Here is a 19,892-nt window from a genome sequence, read left to right as displayed (position 1 = left end):
CCACAAATAGAGCTTTTAGCATTATCTACTTAAGCCTCAGGGGATCCACTGGACTCTGGGCACACCATATCTTACTTTGGTATAGTATATCCAGAACCAGCTTCCTACACTCCCCACATCTTATTGATATCATCCGTCTGCATCTCTCTTAACTCATCTTTTTTTTAATTTCAGCAAAGAGAAAAGTTTGATTTGGGTTCATTTTTACATGCAGTTGCGTGTAAAAATAAACCCACTCTCATGCACGTTCTTCCATGCATCATCTCCACTTAATCACCCCCACACAAACACCACACCCAATCACCTGTAAGCCCTGCATTTTCTTTTTGACCAGTAAATATTCCAACAGTTGTGTACCTTCTTTACACACTTTTGCAAGGAATTATAATTACATTTGCGAGAGGTGACCACTGCTCTCTGAAATCCACAGAGGGGCTAGGGATGGGATGAGCATACATTCTGAGCACTTATTACTCACTGGCAGGGACATTGAAAAATATGCACTGTCCTTAGCCTCTACTCCAGAGCTCTAAATTGTGACCCTTTATAAACACCCACTAACTACCTGAACTCAGATAGATGCATATCGGCAACTCAATTCACGGAAGGCACTATAAAAGAGTATTAAGGGACACGAAGAAAACAATTAGAGAAATACAACATCCAGAAAAAAGCAAACACTCTTAGGGAATGCAAGATAAAAAAAAATATGTGAAATGTAAACAGGAACTACATTGTTGACATGAGTTATCCTAACGTTTTTTACAGTCTTTGTTTAAAAAATGGTCAGTGTTTTTGCCTGTAAAAATAAAGACGAACATAGGGCCCAACAGGGATTCATTACAAGGCCCGTATTTAATGACTGCTATGCTCGAGACCCCGAGGGTTCACTTTAAGCCCTGAAATTAGTGCTTATATAGGTAACCCTCCCCACCCTTGCAGAACTGAGCATGGAATTGGATCACATAATCATGCAACACAATTTTGTTGGGAAAGGTTTGCTGCAGGTTTATTCCATTCAAAGTATGCCAACGTGGTGGGTTAACTTACGGGCGAACCAAGGGCAAGCAGCGGTGACTTGCCTAAACTGCCCTGCCCATCTGAAGAGCCAAATTGCACTGTGGCCAACCCCGTCGCTGCTACTAGTTATGATTCCCTGATTGAATACTGTAAACCAGTGGAGGAAGCAAGATGGCGGGGAGGAAGCAAGATGGCGGGGAGGAAGCAAGATGGCGGATTGAAGACGCCACGGAGAGGACGCTCCTGCACGAACTCTCGATCCTAGAGGTTACTGGCGATTGAATGTCGAGAATGTAAACCGCAATAATCGTAACTATAGCCTGATGGTTTCCTGCTGAGAAAGGTTTGCGGAGAAAGTGCCACAAAGTACTACAAAAGCGCTACAAGCTACAAGTCAGCCTACAAGGTCAGCCTGCTACAATTGTCACCGTGGTGCTTTTGAGATTTTGAGCGGAACGTACCTGCGGTGTGGGCGGTTATGTTGCGTTGGAGCCGGGGCTGGAGCTGGCTTGAGACTTGAGACTTGAGACTTGGAAAAAGTGTGATTGGAGGAAAGCGCGAAGGATGCAGTAGCTACGGAGAGCTGGCTGGGAGCCAGTAGTCCCGGTAACGTCGGCAGGAAAAGCGCCGCCAGGAGGTGGAAGGGAAGCGAAGCTGTGAAGCGTTTGTTTGGTGTTTAAAAGCACGGACGGCGTGATTGACTGCCTTCTGTTATTCTACGTAGAAATTTCTTAAGGTGCCACAAAGCAACACAAAGATACACAAAGGTGTCTCAAGTTACAGAGGTGACGGTTATATGTACCGCGGTGGTTCTCAAGTTTTTAAAGCGGAACGCACCTGCAGTGTGGAGGTTGTGTTGTAGCTAGGAGCCAACTCGAGGCTTGTGAAAAGGCGTGGAGAAGAGGAGGCGCAGAGGGCTGGAGGAAAGAGGACGGCAGCAACAGCCGCAGCAAGTTGGTTGTTAGCCGGTAACGCCGTTTGTTTTGGTGTGTACGCAGGTGTACGGACAGTGATTGATCGGCTGAGGCTGGTCTGCTTCAGGCTTTTGGCTCCGGCTCCGGCAAATACGTTAGAAGCGCGAGAGGAAACACTGCCGCGAAGAAGGAGGAGGTGCAGTAGCGCAATGGTGCCTAAGAACGCGCCGAGACAGAACAGAACGACCAGAGGTACTCCTCTGAAGGAAGGAGCTGGGGCAGGAACTGAAGAGGGGGGGGTACTGACATTCAAACCAATATCCCCAGCAGTGGTAGCAAGGATACCGCATTCCAACTTGAATGTCTTGGAGAAAACTGGTATTACGGAGAAACAAGTTGGTAAGCCGCAAGCAACTCACCCTCCCTCAAATATGCTAAAAGATAAACCCATTGTGTTAATCTCCAAAAATAAAGATAAAGATAAAGATGTTGACGAAGACTTGCTTGATGATAAACTTAATAGTTCTAATATTAATAAAGCCATTAACAAGACGGGTGTACAGGGAGCCAGCGACGTCGACTTCTCTGTAAGGGCAGGGGGAGAGCTGGATATTAATAACTCTGGCGACCAATGTGAGTAAAGAGAAGTTAAATGTGCCGCTTGTGGAAGATTCTACGGTCGTGAATCTGGTGCTGGGTGATGAACTTAATTTAGAAGGACTTTTTTCAACAGACACTGTCAAGTCCGTCAGTAAGAACAATTGTTACTTACCTGTAAACAGGTGGTTCTCCAGTATTGGTGTCTTTCATAGATTCACATGCTTGAATATCCCCCGTCGTCGGAGTGGGAGTCCCACGGTAAATAAAATAACAATAAAATAATAAATATATATATATATATAACAACATAAAGCCTGAAATATGTAATAGAAAAAGGCATAACAAGCCTACACATATTTCTACATAGGAATGCATGGAAAAAGAAAAAAACATTTGCAGTCTAACATTGTCATTATGTTGCTCCAAACCACAGCCAATCAGGCGCCAGCAACCCTCTAGAACCTTCTCCTCGGAGCTCAGCACCTCAGATTTTCGTAGCACAAGAGTGACCACAGAGTCTATGAGGAGAAGAGAGCCTCTGAGGGGAGGAGGGTGGGTCGCATGTGAATCTATGAAAGACACCAATACTGGAGAACCACCTGTTTACAGGTAAGTAACAATTGTTCTTCTCCAGTATTAGGGTGTCTTTCATAGATTCACATGCTTGAATATAGAATAGAAAGCAGTAATATCAGAAGAAAACTTCCCAGCATGATACACATTGTAGGAAGGTAGATCCCTGACTATGGTTGCCCCCAACTTTTTGCCTGGTGTTTTGCTGGTTTTCTGACTTAGTTGACCTGGGGCCCTGCTATTCAGGACCCCAGGCCTACTGCTCTCTCTGTAAAATGGATTCCATGTACCTTAGGTACATATCTAATTGGATACTGAGTCACCTTATCAGTCCCTGTACAGTGTACCTTAGGTACCCAGGGCATAGGTGTACCCAGGGCCTACCAGGGGCTGCAGCATGTATTATGCCACCCCTGGCTGGCCATCCAAATCTGACACAACTGGCTGCACGACAGCTGGGGCAAGGTGGTGTACTCACCCTTTGCTTTAGATATAGTATACCTATATCTAACCCTAAAATGGACACACAGATCTCCTATCAGTCACTCCTATGGCAGGCCTTAACAATCCTGAAGGCAGAGTGCTTGGAGTCGTGTGAGATGGTGCTCTGGCATGAGCTGAGCCTGTCTGCGGCTTTCGGGATCCATCCCTTAGCCGTTTCCATGATATCGCATACCATATACTCTTAAGTGCATTATAATCCTCGCGGTTATATGCCAACTCTGGTATCGCTTTATCAAAACATGTCGAGTAAGGTGTCATACGAATTGGAATACTAACCCCTCGCCAATTCTGGCGACGGGGTTAGCATTCCACCCTTCTAGAGGGACACGACATGCATGTAACCTATAACCCGGTTAAAAGTCAGACAGAGCCTTAGCATCCACAAAATGGATGCTGCCACCGAGACACAAGTCTGCCCTCCTGCTGCTGGGAGTCCTCCCAGAGCAGGAGATAAGGACAAAGGGTTTCCTGCCAGGGGCGGTGCCAGCACCGTCCCAGACAGGGTTTTGTGTATTGTAGGTAGGCAGGGCTTCAGAGGAAGGTGACTGCACGTGGCACCCCGGTGCTCACTGTGCATAGGCTGGCTTAAACCAGTTCCAGGGACACTACAGACCCTGTGCTGGGGAAAAGCCCGCCAAGGAAGTGGGTGTAACCACCCCCCTCCTGGTCCCACCCCTAGGGCAGGACTTAGTCGCGTGCCAGCCCCCTTTTCCAAGATAAAGGTAGAGACTGGCCCCCTTCCAAATCAGATCATCTTTGGAATCAAGATACCACTTTCCACGAAAGGACTTCACGATTTCTTCCTCAAGATTCTCCCTTGTGGCTAAGGAGTAGTCACCCTGCATCCGCAGGCACCATCCAAGAACACTGCGGTCTGCTGCACGTCCTTCCTCCGGAATCCGACTGCCCAGCTCGACGAGACCCGGCTTCCCTGGCACCTCTGACCTCTACCCACCTCTACAGCACAGCTGAGAACCGTGGGTGCGACGAGACCTCGAGGGACCGGCCATCGCCAAGACTGCACGACTTCTGCACAGCAAGCCCACCGAGTAATTTCCTGGTGAGTGCTTTGGGGTCCGAGAAGCCCCCACCCTGAGCAGCTCCAGCACCGAAGAGCAGCCCCCCAGCATCTCCACGATCGGCGTGGGGCCCTTCTGCTTTTTGCTGCTCACCGCGTTGTTTGGCTACTAGCCCGCTGGCTTGTGGCCTTCCGAACGACGCCCGACGACAACACTGCTGCTGGTCTGGTTGCTCCAGACTGGCCCTTGCTTCCCTCCATCGGAGAAGTACCCTGGACCCTCCTGGTCCGGCTGAGACGCCATCTTAGGTCCACCGCGTGGGCCTTGCATTTGCCAAGACTTGTTGCCCAATCCTGGGTCCAGCGACGTCGACAGCAAGAACCTTCGTGGGACAGCTCGCACCTCCATCCTGGTCGCCGACAACGCCTCCTGGTCCGAGAGACTGCAGAGCCCAGCAGCGCCCACTCACCTGACTGCGGTGACTTCGCCCGGTGCCATCCTGGTGCCCACTTAATCACTGGCTAGTGATTCAAGAACTTGGTCCCCTCTGCTTTCAGGTTTTCTTCTTCCTTGATCCAGGCTTGGATCCATCGAACTTTTCTTCACTGGTCGCCTGCCAGCAACTTCTTCCTTCCAGGCTCCTGGTCCGGCACGAGGATTCCCGACGTCTTTTCAGACCTATGCAGCTGCAGCCCCTGGGCTAGGTAACTTCGGCACTTCGGTGTCCCAGCATAGCCTCACTATCCAAGGGTCAGGATCCACTGTCGTTTTCTCCCTACCAGGTCGGGTTCGCCCGTGAACACTAACTTTGTGAATTCTAGCTTCCATAGACTTTGTCCCGCATCCCGCGTGAGAGTGCACACTCTGCACCCGAGTTCCCTAGGCCTCCTGCTAGTAATCTAAAGGTTCAGTAGTCCAGTCCTAGCGACCCCAAAGCCTCTGAGAATCGTTACTTACCTGCTAGTAATTCGCATTCCACTTTTAGAGTATATGGTTTTTCGTGCCCCTCGGGCATTTGTGTATAACGTGCTAACTTAAGTATTTTCATAAGAGTTTTGTTGTGTGCTTAGCACCCTGTCCTCAAAGAGTACAGGGTTGTTGTGATTCTAATAAACACACTGTTTATTTTCATAACACTTGTGTGGTGTCCTTTCACTGGGTGTTCATGGGGTAATGTGATGGTAAAACAGCTGGCTTAACACGCCCTCTAGAGTCTTAGCCTTAGACTGCTCGTATCCATGCTACTAGGATAGCTGGTCTATAAGGTTGACTTACAACCAATCATCAATAAGGGTTGTTTGGACTGATATATAGTGATCACTAGAATAGTGAGCACTGCACATCAGGCCAACTTCTCACATTGGTGAGCAGCGGTTGGGATTTGAGCTTGCTGTTGTTTTACCACACATGCCCTAAGAATATCTTGTGAAAGATCACATAAGTACTAAAGGTACATATAACTTAGCTTAGAATACTCTGAGTTCTACTGAACCAGCTGTTGTAGCTCCTAGGGCCTAGCACACCCTAAACTACAACTCTAGCAAGGGATCAGTAGGCAAACATATAGTGTAGGTAAGTGCACCACTTACACCTCACTAGAAAAGCATGTCTACCCAGGGAGAATCTACTGAGACTCCCCTGGTCAGTGTTGACCCTCCACAGGTCACTTCAAGATATGCAGCTCTCAGTTTCCAGGAGATGAGACAGATCTGTGTCTCCAGGAAACTGAAGCAGGGGTCTAACCCCACCATTCCCTTTCTGATAGGTCTCTTAGAGACATATGATGCCAGAAAGCTTTCTCAGTTACATGAGAACATGCCAGCCTTGGAGGGAACCTCTGGGGATCCAGACCTCCCCAACACTGCTACTGCAGTTGAGGAGGAGGATCAAGAGGAACTCTCTGGGGATGAGGTAGACAAAGGTCTTGAGGTAGTCAGAAGGCTAACCAGGGCCAACTTAGACTTACTTGGGCTAGGAACTGGGGGACCCCCAGTACTGACCCGAAGTGGGCCTAACCTTGGAGTTAGGAGAGATAGATCTCTTTCTAGGGACTCCAATAGATCTCTGCACTCTAATGCCTCTTCTCAGGGGAGAAGGAATCCTCCACAGAGGAGATTTACTTCCCCTCAGAGAAGGGAGCATGAAGCTAGGATGAGACAAGCTGAACTGAGGATTGAAAGGGAAGAACTTGCCCTGGCCAAAGATAAGCTTGCCTTTGCTAGAGAGCAGCAGATGAGTGGGCTAGCTCCCACTGGTGGCAGCAATCTCCCAAGAGATAGAGAGAAGGGTTTAGATACTAAACACCTGACTAAAATAGTGCCCCCCTTTAAGCAAGGGGATGATATCCAGAAATGGATGGCTGCTCTGGAGAGGGCCTGCACTGTGCAGTGCATTCCCCAGAGTCAGTGGGCAGCTATACTGTGGCTCTCCTTTGATGGTAAAGGTAGAGATAAGCTCCTCACTACAAGAGTGGAGGATGCTAATGATTACCAGGTCCTGAAAAATGCACTGGTTGATGGGTTTGGCTTAACCACTGAGCAGTACAGGTTGCTGTTCAGAGACACCCAGAAAACTCAGTCTCAGGACTGGTCTGACTTTGTTGATTGTGCCACTAAGGCTTTGGAAGGCTGGCTACTGGGTAGCAAGGTTACTGACTTCACAGGATTATATAATCTTATTATGAGAGAGCAAGTCTTAAATAATTGTCAGAACCAGTTATTACACCAGCACCTGGTAGACTCTGATCTGACCTCTCCACAAGAATTGGGTAAGAGGGCAGACAAATGGGTCAGAACCAGGATTAGGCCCAAGAACCAAGGTGGTGACCAGAAAAAGGAATCAACCAAGCCTCAAGAGAAGGGTGGGAATAAATCTCCAGATCAAACCACATCAGGGCCCCAAAAATCCTCTGAGGGGGGTGGGTCCCAGAATCCTTCCAATAACCAGAAGAAGCCTTACTGTTATCCCTGTAAACAGGTGGGTCATTTAAAAACTGACAGCAGTTGCCCAAAGAATAACAATAAGGAGAACATACCCCCAGGTAACATTCCCAAACCTCCTGTTACTACTAGTAGTAATCCCCCAGGTGGTGGGAGTGCCCCCAAGAATTTGGGTGCATTTACTTTGGGAGTTCCTGGGGACTCTGGCCTAACCAGGTCCCCAAACTCAGATACTCTTGTCTGTGAGACTGGCATGGGGTTTGCCAACTTCACAGCTTGTCCCAACACTTTGGGCAAGTACAGACAGGAGCCCCTCATCAATGGAATGAAAGTTAAGGCCTATAGAGATACAGGGGCTAGCATCACCATGGTGACAGAGTCTAGTCCCCTCAAGGCAACTTTTACCTGGTGCCACATACCAGGTGGTAAACATTGATGGAGTGAAGAAAACTAATCCCATGGCAGTAGTAAATCTCAGCTGGGGAAGTGTCACTGGCCCCAAGAGAGTGGCAGTGTCATCCAACTTGCCTGTAGATTGCCTACTGGGGAATGATTTAGAGACCTCAGCCTGGGCTGAGGTAGGGCAAGAAACCCATTCTAGAATGGTAAACCCCCATGGTAAGGTTAGTGGGGCAGTGTTAGCCACAGCCCCAGTCCAAGATGTCCTCCCTGAACAGGTCAGGAGGGTTGTGCCAGACACAACCCAATCTCAGACAACTTCCTTCCCAGAACAGGTTGTCAAGGCTGTAATGGTAACAGCCCACACCCAAACTGAGCCCCCTCCTGAAAAGGTTGGGAGAGTTGTGATGGCCACAGCTCAAACTCAGACAGATGATAGTGTTGTGAAGCCTGAAACTATGGATCACTCCACTCAGACAGAGAGTATTGAGGAGGAAGAGAAATCTCCCTCCCACCAGACTTTAGGAAAGGATCAGCCTCCTCAGGGAACTGATCTGACCCCTTGTGAAGAAACTGCCACAGAGGTAGTCAGGCCTAGCCTGGCAGAACCCCGGATGTCAGTGGACCCTTCCAAGGTGGGACCCAGTCTGGAGCAGGTAACCTGCCCCTCTCTACCCTGCCTCAGTCAGCCCAGGGCTGTAGAGGTCAGGGAGGCCAGTGTTGGACCCCAAAGGGCCCCCTGTCCAAAAGAATTCCCCAATCAGCAGATTAAGGGCACTGAAGCTAGTAGTCCTAGCCAAGTGAAAATAAAACACACTCCTGAGGGATCCCCCTTAAAATTAGTTAGGGACCTCCCACAGATGGACACTGTTGGGCACAGCCAAACTTGGGACCTGAGGGCCCCAGGCCTGACCTGTCCCTCCAGTAAGCCAAACAGAGGGACCCAACCTCCAGCTGTAGGTAGCCAGAGGTTGACCCTGAGAGCCCAAAACAACTCAGTCTTGGAAAGAAAGGCCTTTACGGTGGATAGTGATTGGAGGAAGCTGAGCCCAAAATTAGTGGAGCCTCACTTCAGTACTCCATTTCAGCACCAGCCTGTTACTTTGCCAAAACACACCACAGGTAGAGATTCCCTATGGTGGAGACCCTCAGACACCCTTAGGGTGAGGGATTGCTTAGTGGACCATGAGATAGGGGGTAACCATGCCAGTGCTGGTACTTCCTTATATGGCCACTCAGGCAATATAGGCTTACCTGGCAAGGCTAGCCTTATCTCCTTTCGTTTGGGGGGGGGGTTATGTAGGAAGGTAGATCCCTGACTATGGTTGCCCCCAACTTTTTGCCTGGTGTTTTGCTGGTTTTCTGACTTAGTTGACCTGGGGCCCTGCTATTCAGGACCCCAGGCCTACTGCTCTCTCTGTAAAATGGATTCCATGTACCTTAGGTACATATCTAATTGGATACTGAGTCACCTTATCAGTCCCTGTACAGTGTACCTTAGGTACCCAGGGCATAGGTGTACCCAGGGCCTACCAGGGGCTGCAGCATGTATTATGCCACCCCTGGCTGGCCATCCAAATCTGACACAACTGGCTGCACGACAGCTGGGGCAAGGTGGTGTACTCACCCTTTGCTTTAGATATAGTATACCTATATCTAACCCTAAAATGGACACACAGATCTATCAGTCACTCCTATGGCAGGCCTTAACAATCCTGAAGGCAGAGTGCTTGGAATCGTGTGAGATGGTGCTCTGGCATGAGCTGAGCCTGTCTGCGGCTTTCGGGATCCATCCCTTAGCCGTTTCCATGATATCGCATACCATATACTCTTAAGTGCATTATAATCCTCGCGGTTATATGCCAACTCTGGTATCGCTTTATCAAAACATGTCGAGTAAGGTGTCATACGAATTGGAATACTAACCCCTCGCCAATTCTGGCGACGGGGTTAGCATTCCACCCTTCTAGAGGGACACGACATGCATGTAACCTATAACCCGGTTAAAAGTCAGACAGAGCCTTAGCATCCACAAAATGGATGCTGCCACCGAGACACAAGTCTGCCCTCCTGCTGCTGGGAGTCCTCCCAGAGCAGGAGATAAGGACAAAGGGTTTCCTGCCAGGGGCGGTGCCAGCACCGTCCCAGACAGGGTTTTGTGTATTGTAGGTAGGCAGGGCTTCAGAGGAAGGTGACTGCACGTGGCACCCCGGTGCTCACTGTGCATAGGCTGGCTTAAACCAGTTCCAGGGACACTACAGACCCTGTGCTGGGGAAAAGCCCGCCAAGGAAGTGGGTGTAACCACCCCCCTCCTGGTCCCACCCCTAGGGCAGGACTTAGTCGCGTGCCAGCCCCCTTTTCCAAGATAAAGGTAGAGACTGGCCCCCTTCCAAATCAGATCATCTTTGGAATCAAGATACCACTTTCCACGAAAGGACTTCACGATTTCTTCCTCAAGATTCTCCCTTGTGGCTAAGGAGTAGTCACCCTGCATCCGCAGGCACCATCCAAGAACACTGCGGTCTGCTGCACGTCCTTCCTCCGGAATCCGACTGCCCAGCTCGACGAGACCCGGCTTCCCTGGCACCTCTGACCTCTACCCACCTCTACAGCACAGCTGAGAACCGTGGGTGCGACGAGACCTCGAGGGACCGGCCATCGCCAAGACTGCACGACTTCTGCACAGCAAGCCCACCGAGTAATTTCCTGGTGAGTGCTTTGGGGTCCGAGAAGCCCCCACCCTGAGCAGCTCCAGCACCGAAGAGCAGCCCCCCAGCATCTCCACGATCGGCGTGGGGCCCTTCTGCTTTTTGCTGCTCACCGCGTTGTTTGGCTACTAGCCCGCTGGCTTGTGGCCTTCCGAACGACGCCCGACGACAACACTGCTGCTGGTCTGGTTGCTCCAGACTGGCCCTTGCTTCCCTCCATCGGAGAAGTACCCTGGACCCTCCTGGTCCGGCTGAGACGCCATCTTAGGTCCACCGCGTGGGCCTTGCATTTGCCAAGACTTGTTGCCCAATCCTGGGTCCAGCGACGTCGACAGCAAGAACCTTCGTGGGACAGCTCGCACCTCCATCCTGGTCGCCGACAACGCCTCCTGGTCCGAGAGACTGCAGAGCCCAGCAGCGCCCACTCACCTGACTGCGGTGACTTCGCCCGGTGCCATCCTGGTGCCCACTTAATCACTGGCTAGTGATTCAAGAACTTGGTCCCCTCTGCTTTCAGGTTTTCTTCTTCCTTGATCCAGGCTTGGATCCATCGAACTTTTCTTCACTGGTCGCCTGCCAGCAACTTCTTCCTTCCAGGCTCCTGGTCCGGCACGAGGATTCCCGACGTCTTTTCAGACCTATGCAGCTGCAGCCCCTGGGCTAGGTAACTTCGGCACTTCGGTGTCCCAGCATAGCCTCACTATCCAAGGGTCAGGATCCACTGTCGTTTTCTCCCTACCAGGTCGGGTTCGCCCGTGAACACTAACTTTGTGAATTCTAGCTTCCATAGACTTTGTCCCGCATCCCGCGTGAGAGTGCACACTCTGCACCCGAGTTCCCTAGGCCTCCTGCTAGTAATCTAAAGGTTCAGTAGTCCAGTCCTAGCGACCCCAAAGCCTCTGAGAATCGTTACTTACCTGCTAGTAATTCGCATTCCACTTTTAGAGTATATGGTTTTTCGTGCCCCTCGGGCATTTGTGTATAACGTGCTAACTTAAGTATTTTCATAAGAGTTTTGTTGTGTGCTTAGCACCCTGTCCTCAAAGAGTACAGGGTTGTTGTGATTCTAATAAACACACTGTTTATTTTCATAACACTTGTGTGGTGTCCTTTCACTGGGTGTTCATGGGGTAATGTGATGGTAAAACAGCTGGCTTAACACGCCCTCTAGAGTCTTAGCCTTAGACTGCTCGTATCCATGCTACTAGGATAGCTGGTCTATAAGGTTGACTTACAACCAATCATCAATAAGGGTTGTTTGGACTGATATATAGTGATCACTAGAATAGTGAGCACTGCACATCAGGCCAACTTCTCACATTGGTGAGCAGCGGTTGGGATTTGAGCTTGCTGTTGTTTTACCACACATGCCCTAAGAATATCTTGTGAAAGATCACATAAGTACTAAAGGTACATATAACTTAGCTTAGAATACTCTGAGTTCTACTGAACCAGCTGTTGTAGCTCCTAGGGCCTAGCACACCCTAAACTACAACTCTAGCAAGGGATCAGTAGGCAAACATATAGTGTAGGTAAGTGCACCACTTACACCTCACTAGAAAAGCATGTCTACCCAGGGAGAATCTACTGAGACTCCCCTGGTCAGTGTTGACCCTCCACAGGTCACTTCAAGATATGCAGCTCAGTTTCCAGGAGATGAGACAGATCTGTGTCTCCAGGAAACTGAAGCAGGGGTCTAACCCCACCATTCCCTTTCTGATAGGTCTCTTAGAGACATATGATGCCAGAAAGCTTTCTCAGTTACATGAGAACATGCCAGCCTTGGAGGGAACCTCTGGGGATCCAGACCTCCCCAACACTGCTACTGCAGTTGAGGAGGAGGATCAAGAGGAACTCTCTGGGGATGAGGTAGACAAAGGTCTTGAGGTAGTCAGAAGGCTAACCAGGGCCAACTTAGACTTACTTGGGCTAGGAACTGGGGGACCCCCAGTACTGACCCGAAGTGGGCCTAACCTTGGAGTTAGGAGAGATAGATCTCTTTCTAGGGACTCCAATAGATCTCTGCACTCTAATGCCTCTTCTCAGGGGAGAAGGAATCCTCCACAGAGGAGATTTACTTCCCCTCAGAGAAGGGAGCATGAAGCTAGGATGAGACAAGCTGAACTGAGGATTGAAAGGGAAGAACTTGCCCTGGCCAAAGATAAGCTTGCCTTTGCTAGAGAGCAGCAGATGAGTGGGCTAGCTCCCACTGGTGGCAGCAATCTCCCAAGAGATAGAGAGAAGGGTTTAGATACTAAACACCTGACTAAAATAGTGCCCCCCTTTAAGCAAGGGGATGATATCCAGAAATGGATGGCTGCTCTGGAGAGGGCCTGCACTGTGCAGTGCATTCCCCAGAGTCAGTGGGCAGCTATACTGTGGCTCTCCTTTGATGGTAAAGGTAGAGATAAGCTCCTCACTACAAGAGTGGAGGATGCTAATGATTACCAGGTCCTGAAAAATGCACTGGTTGATGGGTTTGGCTTAACCACTGAGCAGTACAGGTTGCTGTTCAGAGACACCCAGAAAACTCAGTCTCGGGACTGGTCTGACTTTGTTGATTGTGCCACTAAGGCTTTGGAAGGCTGGCTACTGGGTAGCAAGGTTACTGACTTCACAGGATTATATAATCTTATTATGAGAGAGCAAGTCTTAAATAATTGTCAGAACCAGTTATTACACCAGCACCTGGTAGACTCTGATCTGACCTCTCCACAAGAATTGGGTAAGAGGGCAGACAAATGGGTCAGAACCAGGATTAGGCCCAAGAACCAAGGTGGTGACCAGAAAAAGGAATCAACCAAGCCTCAAGAGAAGGGTGGGAATAAATCTCCAGATCAAACCACATCAGGGCCCCAAAAATCCTCTGAGGGGGGTGGGTCCCAGAATCCTTCCAATAACCAGAAGAAGCCTTACTGTTATCCCTGTAAACAGGTGGGTCATTTAAAAACTGACAGCAGTTGCCCAAAGAATAACAATAAGGAGAACATACCCCCAGGTAACATTCCCAAACCTCCTGTTACTACTAGTAGTAATCCCCCAGGTGGTGGGAGTGCCCCCAAGAATTTGGGTGCATTTACTTTGGGAGTTCCTGGGGACTCTGGCCTAACCAGGTCCCCAAACTCAGATACTCTTGTCTGTGAGACTGGCATGGGGTTTGCCAACTTCACAGCTTGTCCCAACACTTTGGGCAAGTACAGACAGGAGCCCCTCATCAATGGAATGAAAGTTAAGGCCTATAGAGATACAGGGGCTAGCATCACCATGGTGACAGAGTCTAGTCCCCTCAAGGCAACTTTTACCTGGTGCCACATACCAGGTGGTAAACATTGATGGAGTGAAGAAAACTAATCCCATGGCAGTAGTAAATCTCAGCTGGGGAAGTGTCACTGGCCCCAAGAGAGTGGCAGTGTCATCCAACTTGCCTGTAGATTGCCTACTGGGGAATGATTTAGAGACCTCAGCCTGGGCTGAGGTAGGGCAAGAAACCCATTCTAGAATGGTAAACCCCCATGGTAAGGTTAGTGGGGCAGTGTTAGCCACAGCCCCAGTCCAAGATGTCCTCCCTGAACAGGTCAGGAGGGTTGTGCCAGACACAACCCAATCTCAGACAACTTCCTTCCCAGAACAGGTTGTCAAGGCTGTAATGGTAACAGCCCACACCCAAACTGAGCCCCCTCCTGAAAAGGTTGGGAGAGTTGTGATGGCCACAGCTCAAACTCAGACAGATGATAGTGTTGTGAAGCCTGAAACTATGGATCACTCCACTCAGACAGAGAGTATTGAGGAGGAAGAGAAATCTCCCTCCCACCAGACTTTAGGAAAGGATCAGCCTCCTCAGGGAACTGATCTGACCCCTTGTGAAGAAACTGCCACAGAGGTAGTCAGGCCTAGCCTGGCAGAACCCCGGATGTCAGTGGACCCTTCCAAGGTGGGACCCAGTCTGGAGCAGGTAACCTGCCCCTCTCTACCCTGCCTCAGTCAGCCCAGGGCTGTAGAGGTCAGGGAGGCCAGTGTTGGACCCCAAAGGGCCCCCTGTCCAAAAGAATTCCCCAATCAGCAGATTAAGGGCACTGAAGCTAGTAGTCCTAGCCAAGTGAAAATAAAACACACTCCTGAGGGATCCCCCTTAAAATTAGTTAGGGACCTCCCACAGATGGACACTGTTGGGCACAGCCAAACTTGGGACCTGAGGGCCCCAGGCCTGACCTGTCCCTCCAGTAAGCCAAACAGAGGGACCCAACCTCCAGCTGTAGGTAGCCAGAGGTTGACCCTGAGAGCCCAAAACAACTCAGTCTTGGAAAGAAAGGCCTTTACGGTGGATAGTGATTGGAGGAAGCTGAGCCCAAAATTAGTGGAGCCTCACTTCAGTACTCCATTTCAGCACCAGCCTGTTACTTTGCCAAAACACACCACAGGTAGAGATTCCCTATGGTGGAGACCCTCAGACACCCTTAGGGTGAGGGATTGCTTAGTGGACCATGAGATAGGGGGTAACCATGCCAGTGCTGGTACTTCCTTATATGGCCACTCAGGCAATATAGGCTTACCTGGCAAGGCTAGCCTTATCTCCTTTCGTTTGGGGGGGGGGTTATGTAGGAAGGTAGATCCCTGACTATGGTTGCCCCCAACTTTTTGCCTGGTGTTTTGCTGGTTTTCTGACTTAGTTGACCTGGGGCCCTGCTATTCAGGACCCCAGGCCTACTGCTCTCTCTGTAAAATGGATTCCATGTACCTTAGGTACATATCTAATTGGATACTGAGTCACCTTATCAGTCCCTGTACAGTGTACCTTAGGTACCCAGGGCATAGGTGTACCCAGGGCCTACCAGGGGCTGCAGCATGTATTATGCCACCCCTGGCTGGCCATCCAAATCTGACACAACTGGCTGCACGACAGCTGGGGCAAGGTGGTGTACTCACCCTTTGCTTTAGATATAGTATACCTATATCTAACCCTAAAATGGACACACAGATCTATCAGTCACTCCTATGGCAGGCCTTAACAATCCTGAAGGCAGAGTGCTTGGAATCGTGTGAGATGGTGCTCTGGCATGAGCTGAGCCTGTCTGCGGCTTTCGGGATCCATCCCTTAGCCGTTTCCATGATATCGCATACCATATACTCTTAAGTGCATTATAATCCTCGCGGTTATATGCCAACTCTGGTATCGCTTTATCAAAACATGTCGAGTAAGGTGTCATACGAATTGGAATACTAACCCCTCGCCAATTCTGGCGACGGGGTTAGCATTCCACCCTTCTAGAGGGACACGACATGCATGTAACCTATAACCCGGTTAAAAGTCAGACAGAGCCTTAGCATCCACAAAATGGATGCTGCCACCGAGACACAAGTCTGCCCTCCTGCTGCTGGGAGTCCTCCCAGAGCAGGAGATAAGGACAAAGGGTTTCCTGCCAGGGGCGGTGCCAGCACCGTCCCAGACAGGGTTTTGTGTATTGTAGGTAGGCAGGGCTTCAGAGGAAGGTGACTGCACGTGGCACCCCGGTGCTCACTGTGCATAGGCTGGCTTAAACCAGTTCCAGGGACACTACAGACCCTGTGCTGGGGAAAAGCCCGCCAAGGAAGTGGGTGTAACCACCCCCCTCCTGGTCCCACCCCTAGGGCAGGACTTAGTCGCGTGCCAGCCCCCTTTTCCAAGATAAAGGTAGAGACTGGCCCCCTTCCAAATCAGATCATCTTTGGAATCAAGATACCACTTTCCACGAAAGGACTTCACGATTTCTTCCTCAAGATTCTCCCTTGTGGCTAAGGAGTAGTCACCCTGCATCCGCAGGCACCATCCAAGAACACTGCGGTCTGCTGCACGTCCTTCCTCCGGAATCCGACTGCCCAGCTCGACGAGACCCGGCTTCCCTGGCACCTCTGACCTCTACCCACCTCTACAGCACAGCTGAGAACCGTGGGTGCGACGAGACCTCGAGGGACCGGCCATCGCCAAGACTGCACGACTTCTGCACAGCAAGCCCACCGAGTAATTTCCTGGTGAGTGCTTTGGGGTCCGAGAAGCCCCCACCCTGAGCAGCTCCAGCACCGAAGAGCAGCCCCCCAGCATCTCCACGATCGGCGTGGGGCCCTTCTGCTTTTTGCTGCTCACCGCGTTGTTTGGCTACTAGCCCGCTGGCTTGTGGCCTTCCGAACGACGCCCGACGACAACACTGCTGCTGGTCTGGTTGCTCCAGACTGGCCCTTGCTTCCCTCCATCGGAGAAGTACCCTGGACCCTCCTGGTCCGGCTGAGACGCCATCTTAGGTCCACCGCGTGGGCCTTGCATTTGCCAAGACTTGTTGCCCAATCCTGGGTCCAGCAACGTCGACAGCAAGAACCTTCGTGGGACAGCTCGCACCTCCATCCTGGTCGCCGACAACGCCTCCTGGTCCGAGAGACTGCAGAGCCCAGCAGCGCCCACTCACCTGACTGCGGTGACTTCGCCCGGTGCCATCCTGGTGCCCACTTAATCACTGGCTAGTGATTCAAGAACTTGGTCCCCTCTGCTTTCAGGTTTTCTTCTTCCTTGATCCAGGCTTGGATCCATCGAACTTTTCTTCACTGGTCGCCTGCCAGCAACTTCTTCCTTCCAGGCTCCTGGTCCGGCACGAGGATTCCCAACGTCTTTTCAGACCTATGCAGCTGCAGCCCCTGGGCTAGGTAACTTCGGCACTTCGGTGTCCCAGCATAGCCTCACTATCCAAGGGTCAGGATCCACTGTCGTTTTCTCCCTACCAGGTCGGGTTCGCCCGTGAACACTAACTTTGTGAATTCTAGCTTCCATAGACTTTGTCCCGCATCCCGCGTGAGAGTGCACACTCTGCACCCGAGTTCCCTAGGCCTCCTGCTAGTAATCTAAAGGTTCAGTAGTCCTAGCGACCCCAAAGCCTCTGAGAATCGTTACTTACCTGCTAGTAATTCGCATTCCACTTTTAGAGTATATGGTTTTTCGTGCCCCTCGGGCATTTGTGTATAACGTGCTAACTTAAGTATTTTCATAAGAGTTTTGTTGTGTGCTTAGCACCCTGTCCTCATAAAGAGTACAGGGTTGTTGTGATTCTAATAAACACACTGTTTATTTTCATAACACTTGTGTGGTGTCCTTTCACTGGGTGGTCAAGGGGTAATGTGATGGTAAAACAGCTGGCTTAACACGCCCTCTAGAGTCTTAGCCTTAGACTGCTCGTATCCATGCTACTAGGATAGCTGGTCTATAAGGTTGACTTACAACCAATCATCAATAAGGGTTGTTTGGACTGATATATAGTGATCACTAGAATAGTGAGCACTGCACATCAGGCCAACTTCTCACACACATGCATAGACTTATAAGACCAAATATGTCTATAGTCATGCAAGACATACAGTAAGAAGGTAAACCATAATGGAGGAGGGAAGACAGAGGCTCACCTTATTGAAAAAAATAGCGAAGCATAGCCTGTCCCACTGCAGTGTTAGCTTTGTTAATGGCACCCAGGCAGTAGTGTTTCGTAAACGTGTGCCTGCTTGACCACATGGCTGCTCTGCAGATCTGATGCAGCGGCACACCGGCAAACAAGGCAGTTGAAGACGACATCACCCTGGTAGAATGGGTCCTCACTGAAGACTGTAGAGGCTTTCCTGCCTGTTGATGGCAGAAAGTAATGGCCGAGGAAACCCTACGAGAAATTGTAGGTTTGGGAACTGGACGCCCTTAGTGGAAACGTCCATAAGCTATGAAGATGGCAAATGTCAGCAGCTGCATTAATCCATCTAGCTATGGTGTGTGTAGACACTGCTTGTCCTTGCCGTATATTTCCATAGGCAATAAACAGTTGATCGGATTTGAGAATGACAGAGGTCCTTTGCAAATAGAATTTTAAAACATCTTCTGATGTCAAAGGTATGTAATGCCCTACCCGCAGGGGATTGCGGATTAGGAAAAAACTTCTTTAAGATAACTGGTTCATTCAGGTGAAAATCCGAAGGCACCTTAGGCATAAACCTTGGGTTTGTACGTAGCACCACAGAATTGGACGTGAATTGTAAGAAAGGTGAATTGACAGCGAGAGCTTGAACATCACAGACTCTTCTAGATGAAGTTAACGCTAGCAAAGAGAAAAAACGTTGCACGTTAGGAATGTGAAATTCATCCTGACAATTGGCTCAAATGGGTGGCGCATGAGCTGCGCTAATACTACATTAAAATGCCATGATGGAGGCGGACGACGTACAGGAGGCAACCTCCTGAGTAGTCCCTAAAAGAACTGTTGCATTCTTGAAGAATAAAGAGAGATGGACCCATCCTGACGTTACCTTGAAATGGCTGCCAAAAAGACCTTCAACGTTGTATGAGATAAGCCTGATCTTGCCAGGTGCAAGAAAAAAGGTAATATCTGGTCCGGCGTTGCATGAAATGGGTGAACCCCAGCAGATTAACACCAAATGCAGATTTAATTATTTATTTATTTTTTAAAAGACTGTATGACTTTATTTTAGTAGGTGCTCTCGCGTAAGCCAGTACCTCCTTACAATCCGCCGAGATAGTCAGATGAGCTAAATCAAGGTGCTCAGGCGCCAAGCTGCTAATTTTAGAGAAGCCGGATCGGATGGCAAATTTGACCATTCTGAATGGAGAGGAGATTTGGTATTGGTCGAAACTGTATTGGATCGTACTCTGAGAGGAGAAGAAGTTCGGTGAGCCAGTATCGGCGAGGCCACCTGTGAGCGATGAGAATTAAACGACACGGCTCTTTCTTCATCTTCCGGAGAAAACTCTCGGAACCAACGGTATCGGAGGAAAAGCGTAAGCATATATTTGAGATCAGTTTAGCGAAAACGCCGTCCCCTGCGAGTCCCTGTGGGGATGCTAGCTTGCAAAGAAACAGGCAATAGCTGTTCTTCTTTGTCGCAAATAGGTCCAGATCGGGATGACCCCACTGCTGGAAGATTCGATCCGCCGCTGGCTGATGCAGTTCCTATTCGTGGTTGGACACCTGTTGACCATCTGAGGGTGTCCGCCAGCACATTGGCAACTCCCGGCACATGAGCAGCCAAGAGTTTGATCCTGTGCCATATTGCCCAAGCCCATATCTCTTGGGCTTTCTGAGATAGAAGAATCGACCTCGTTCTTCCCAGTCTGTAAAAGTAATGCATACTTGAAGTATTGTCTGTGCGAACCAATACTGTGGCCCCTAGAATGATAACACGAAAGGATTTGAGGGCTA

At 49.9% G+C, this 19,892-nt stretch overlaps 1 protein-coding gene across 8 annotated transcripts in view; it reads right to left on the bottom strand.

Moving 5' to 3' along the window:
- TOP6BL (TOP6B like initiator of meiotic double strand breaks) overlaps positions 1–19,892 on the bottom strand; it is a 2,208,219-nt gene that overhangs the window by 2,153,403 nt on the left and 34,924 nt on the right. The window lies entirely within an intron of this gene.

The sequence above is a fragment of the Lissotriton helveticus genome, chromosome 9 (assembly GCF_964261635.1).
Source record: "Lissotriton helveticus chromosome 9, aLisHel1.1, whole genome shotgun sequence".
Taxonomy (NCBI): domain Eukaryota; kingdom Metazoa; phylum Chordata; class Amphibia; order Caudata; family Salamandridae; genus Lissotriton; species Lissotriton helveticus.
Note: the sequence above shows the minus strand (reverse complement) of the source record. Positions and strands in the feature narration are given on the sequence as shown.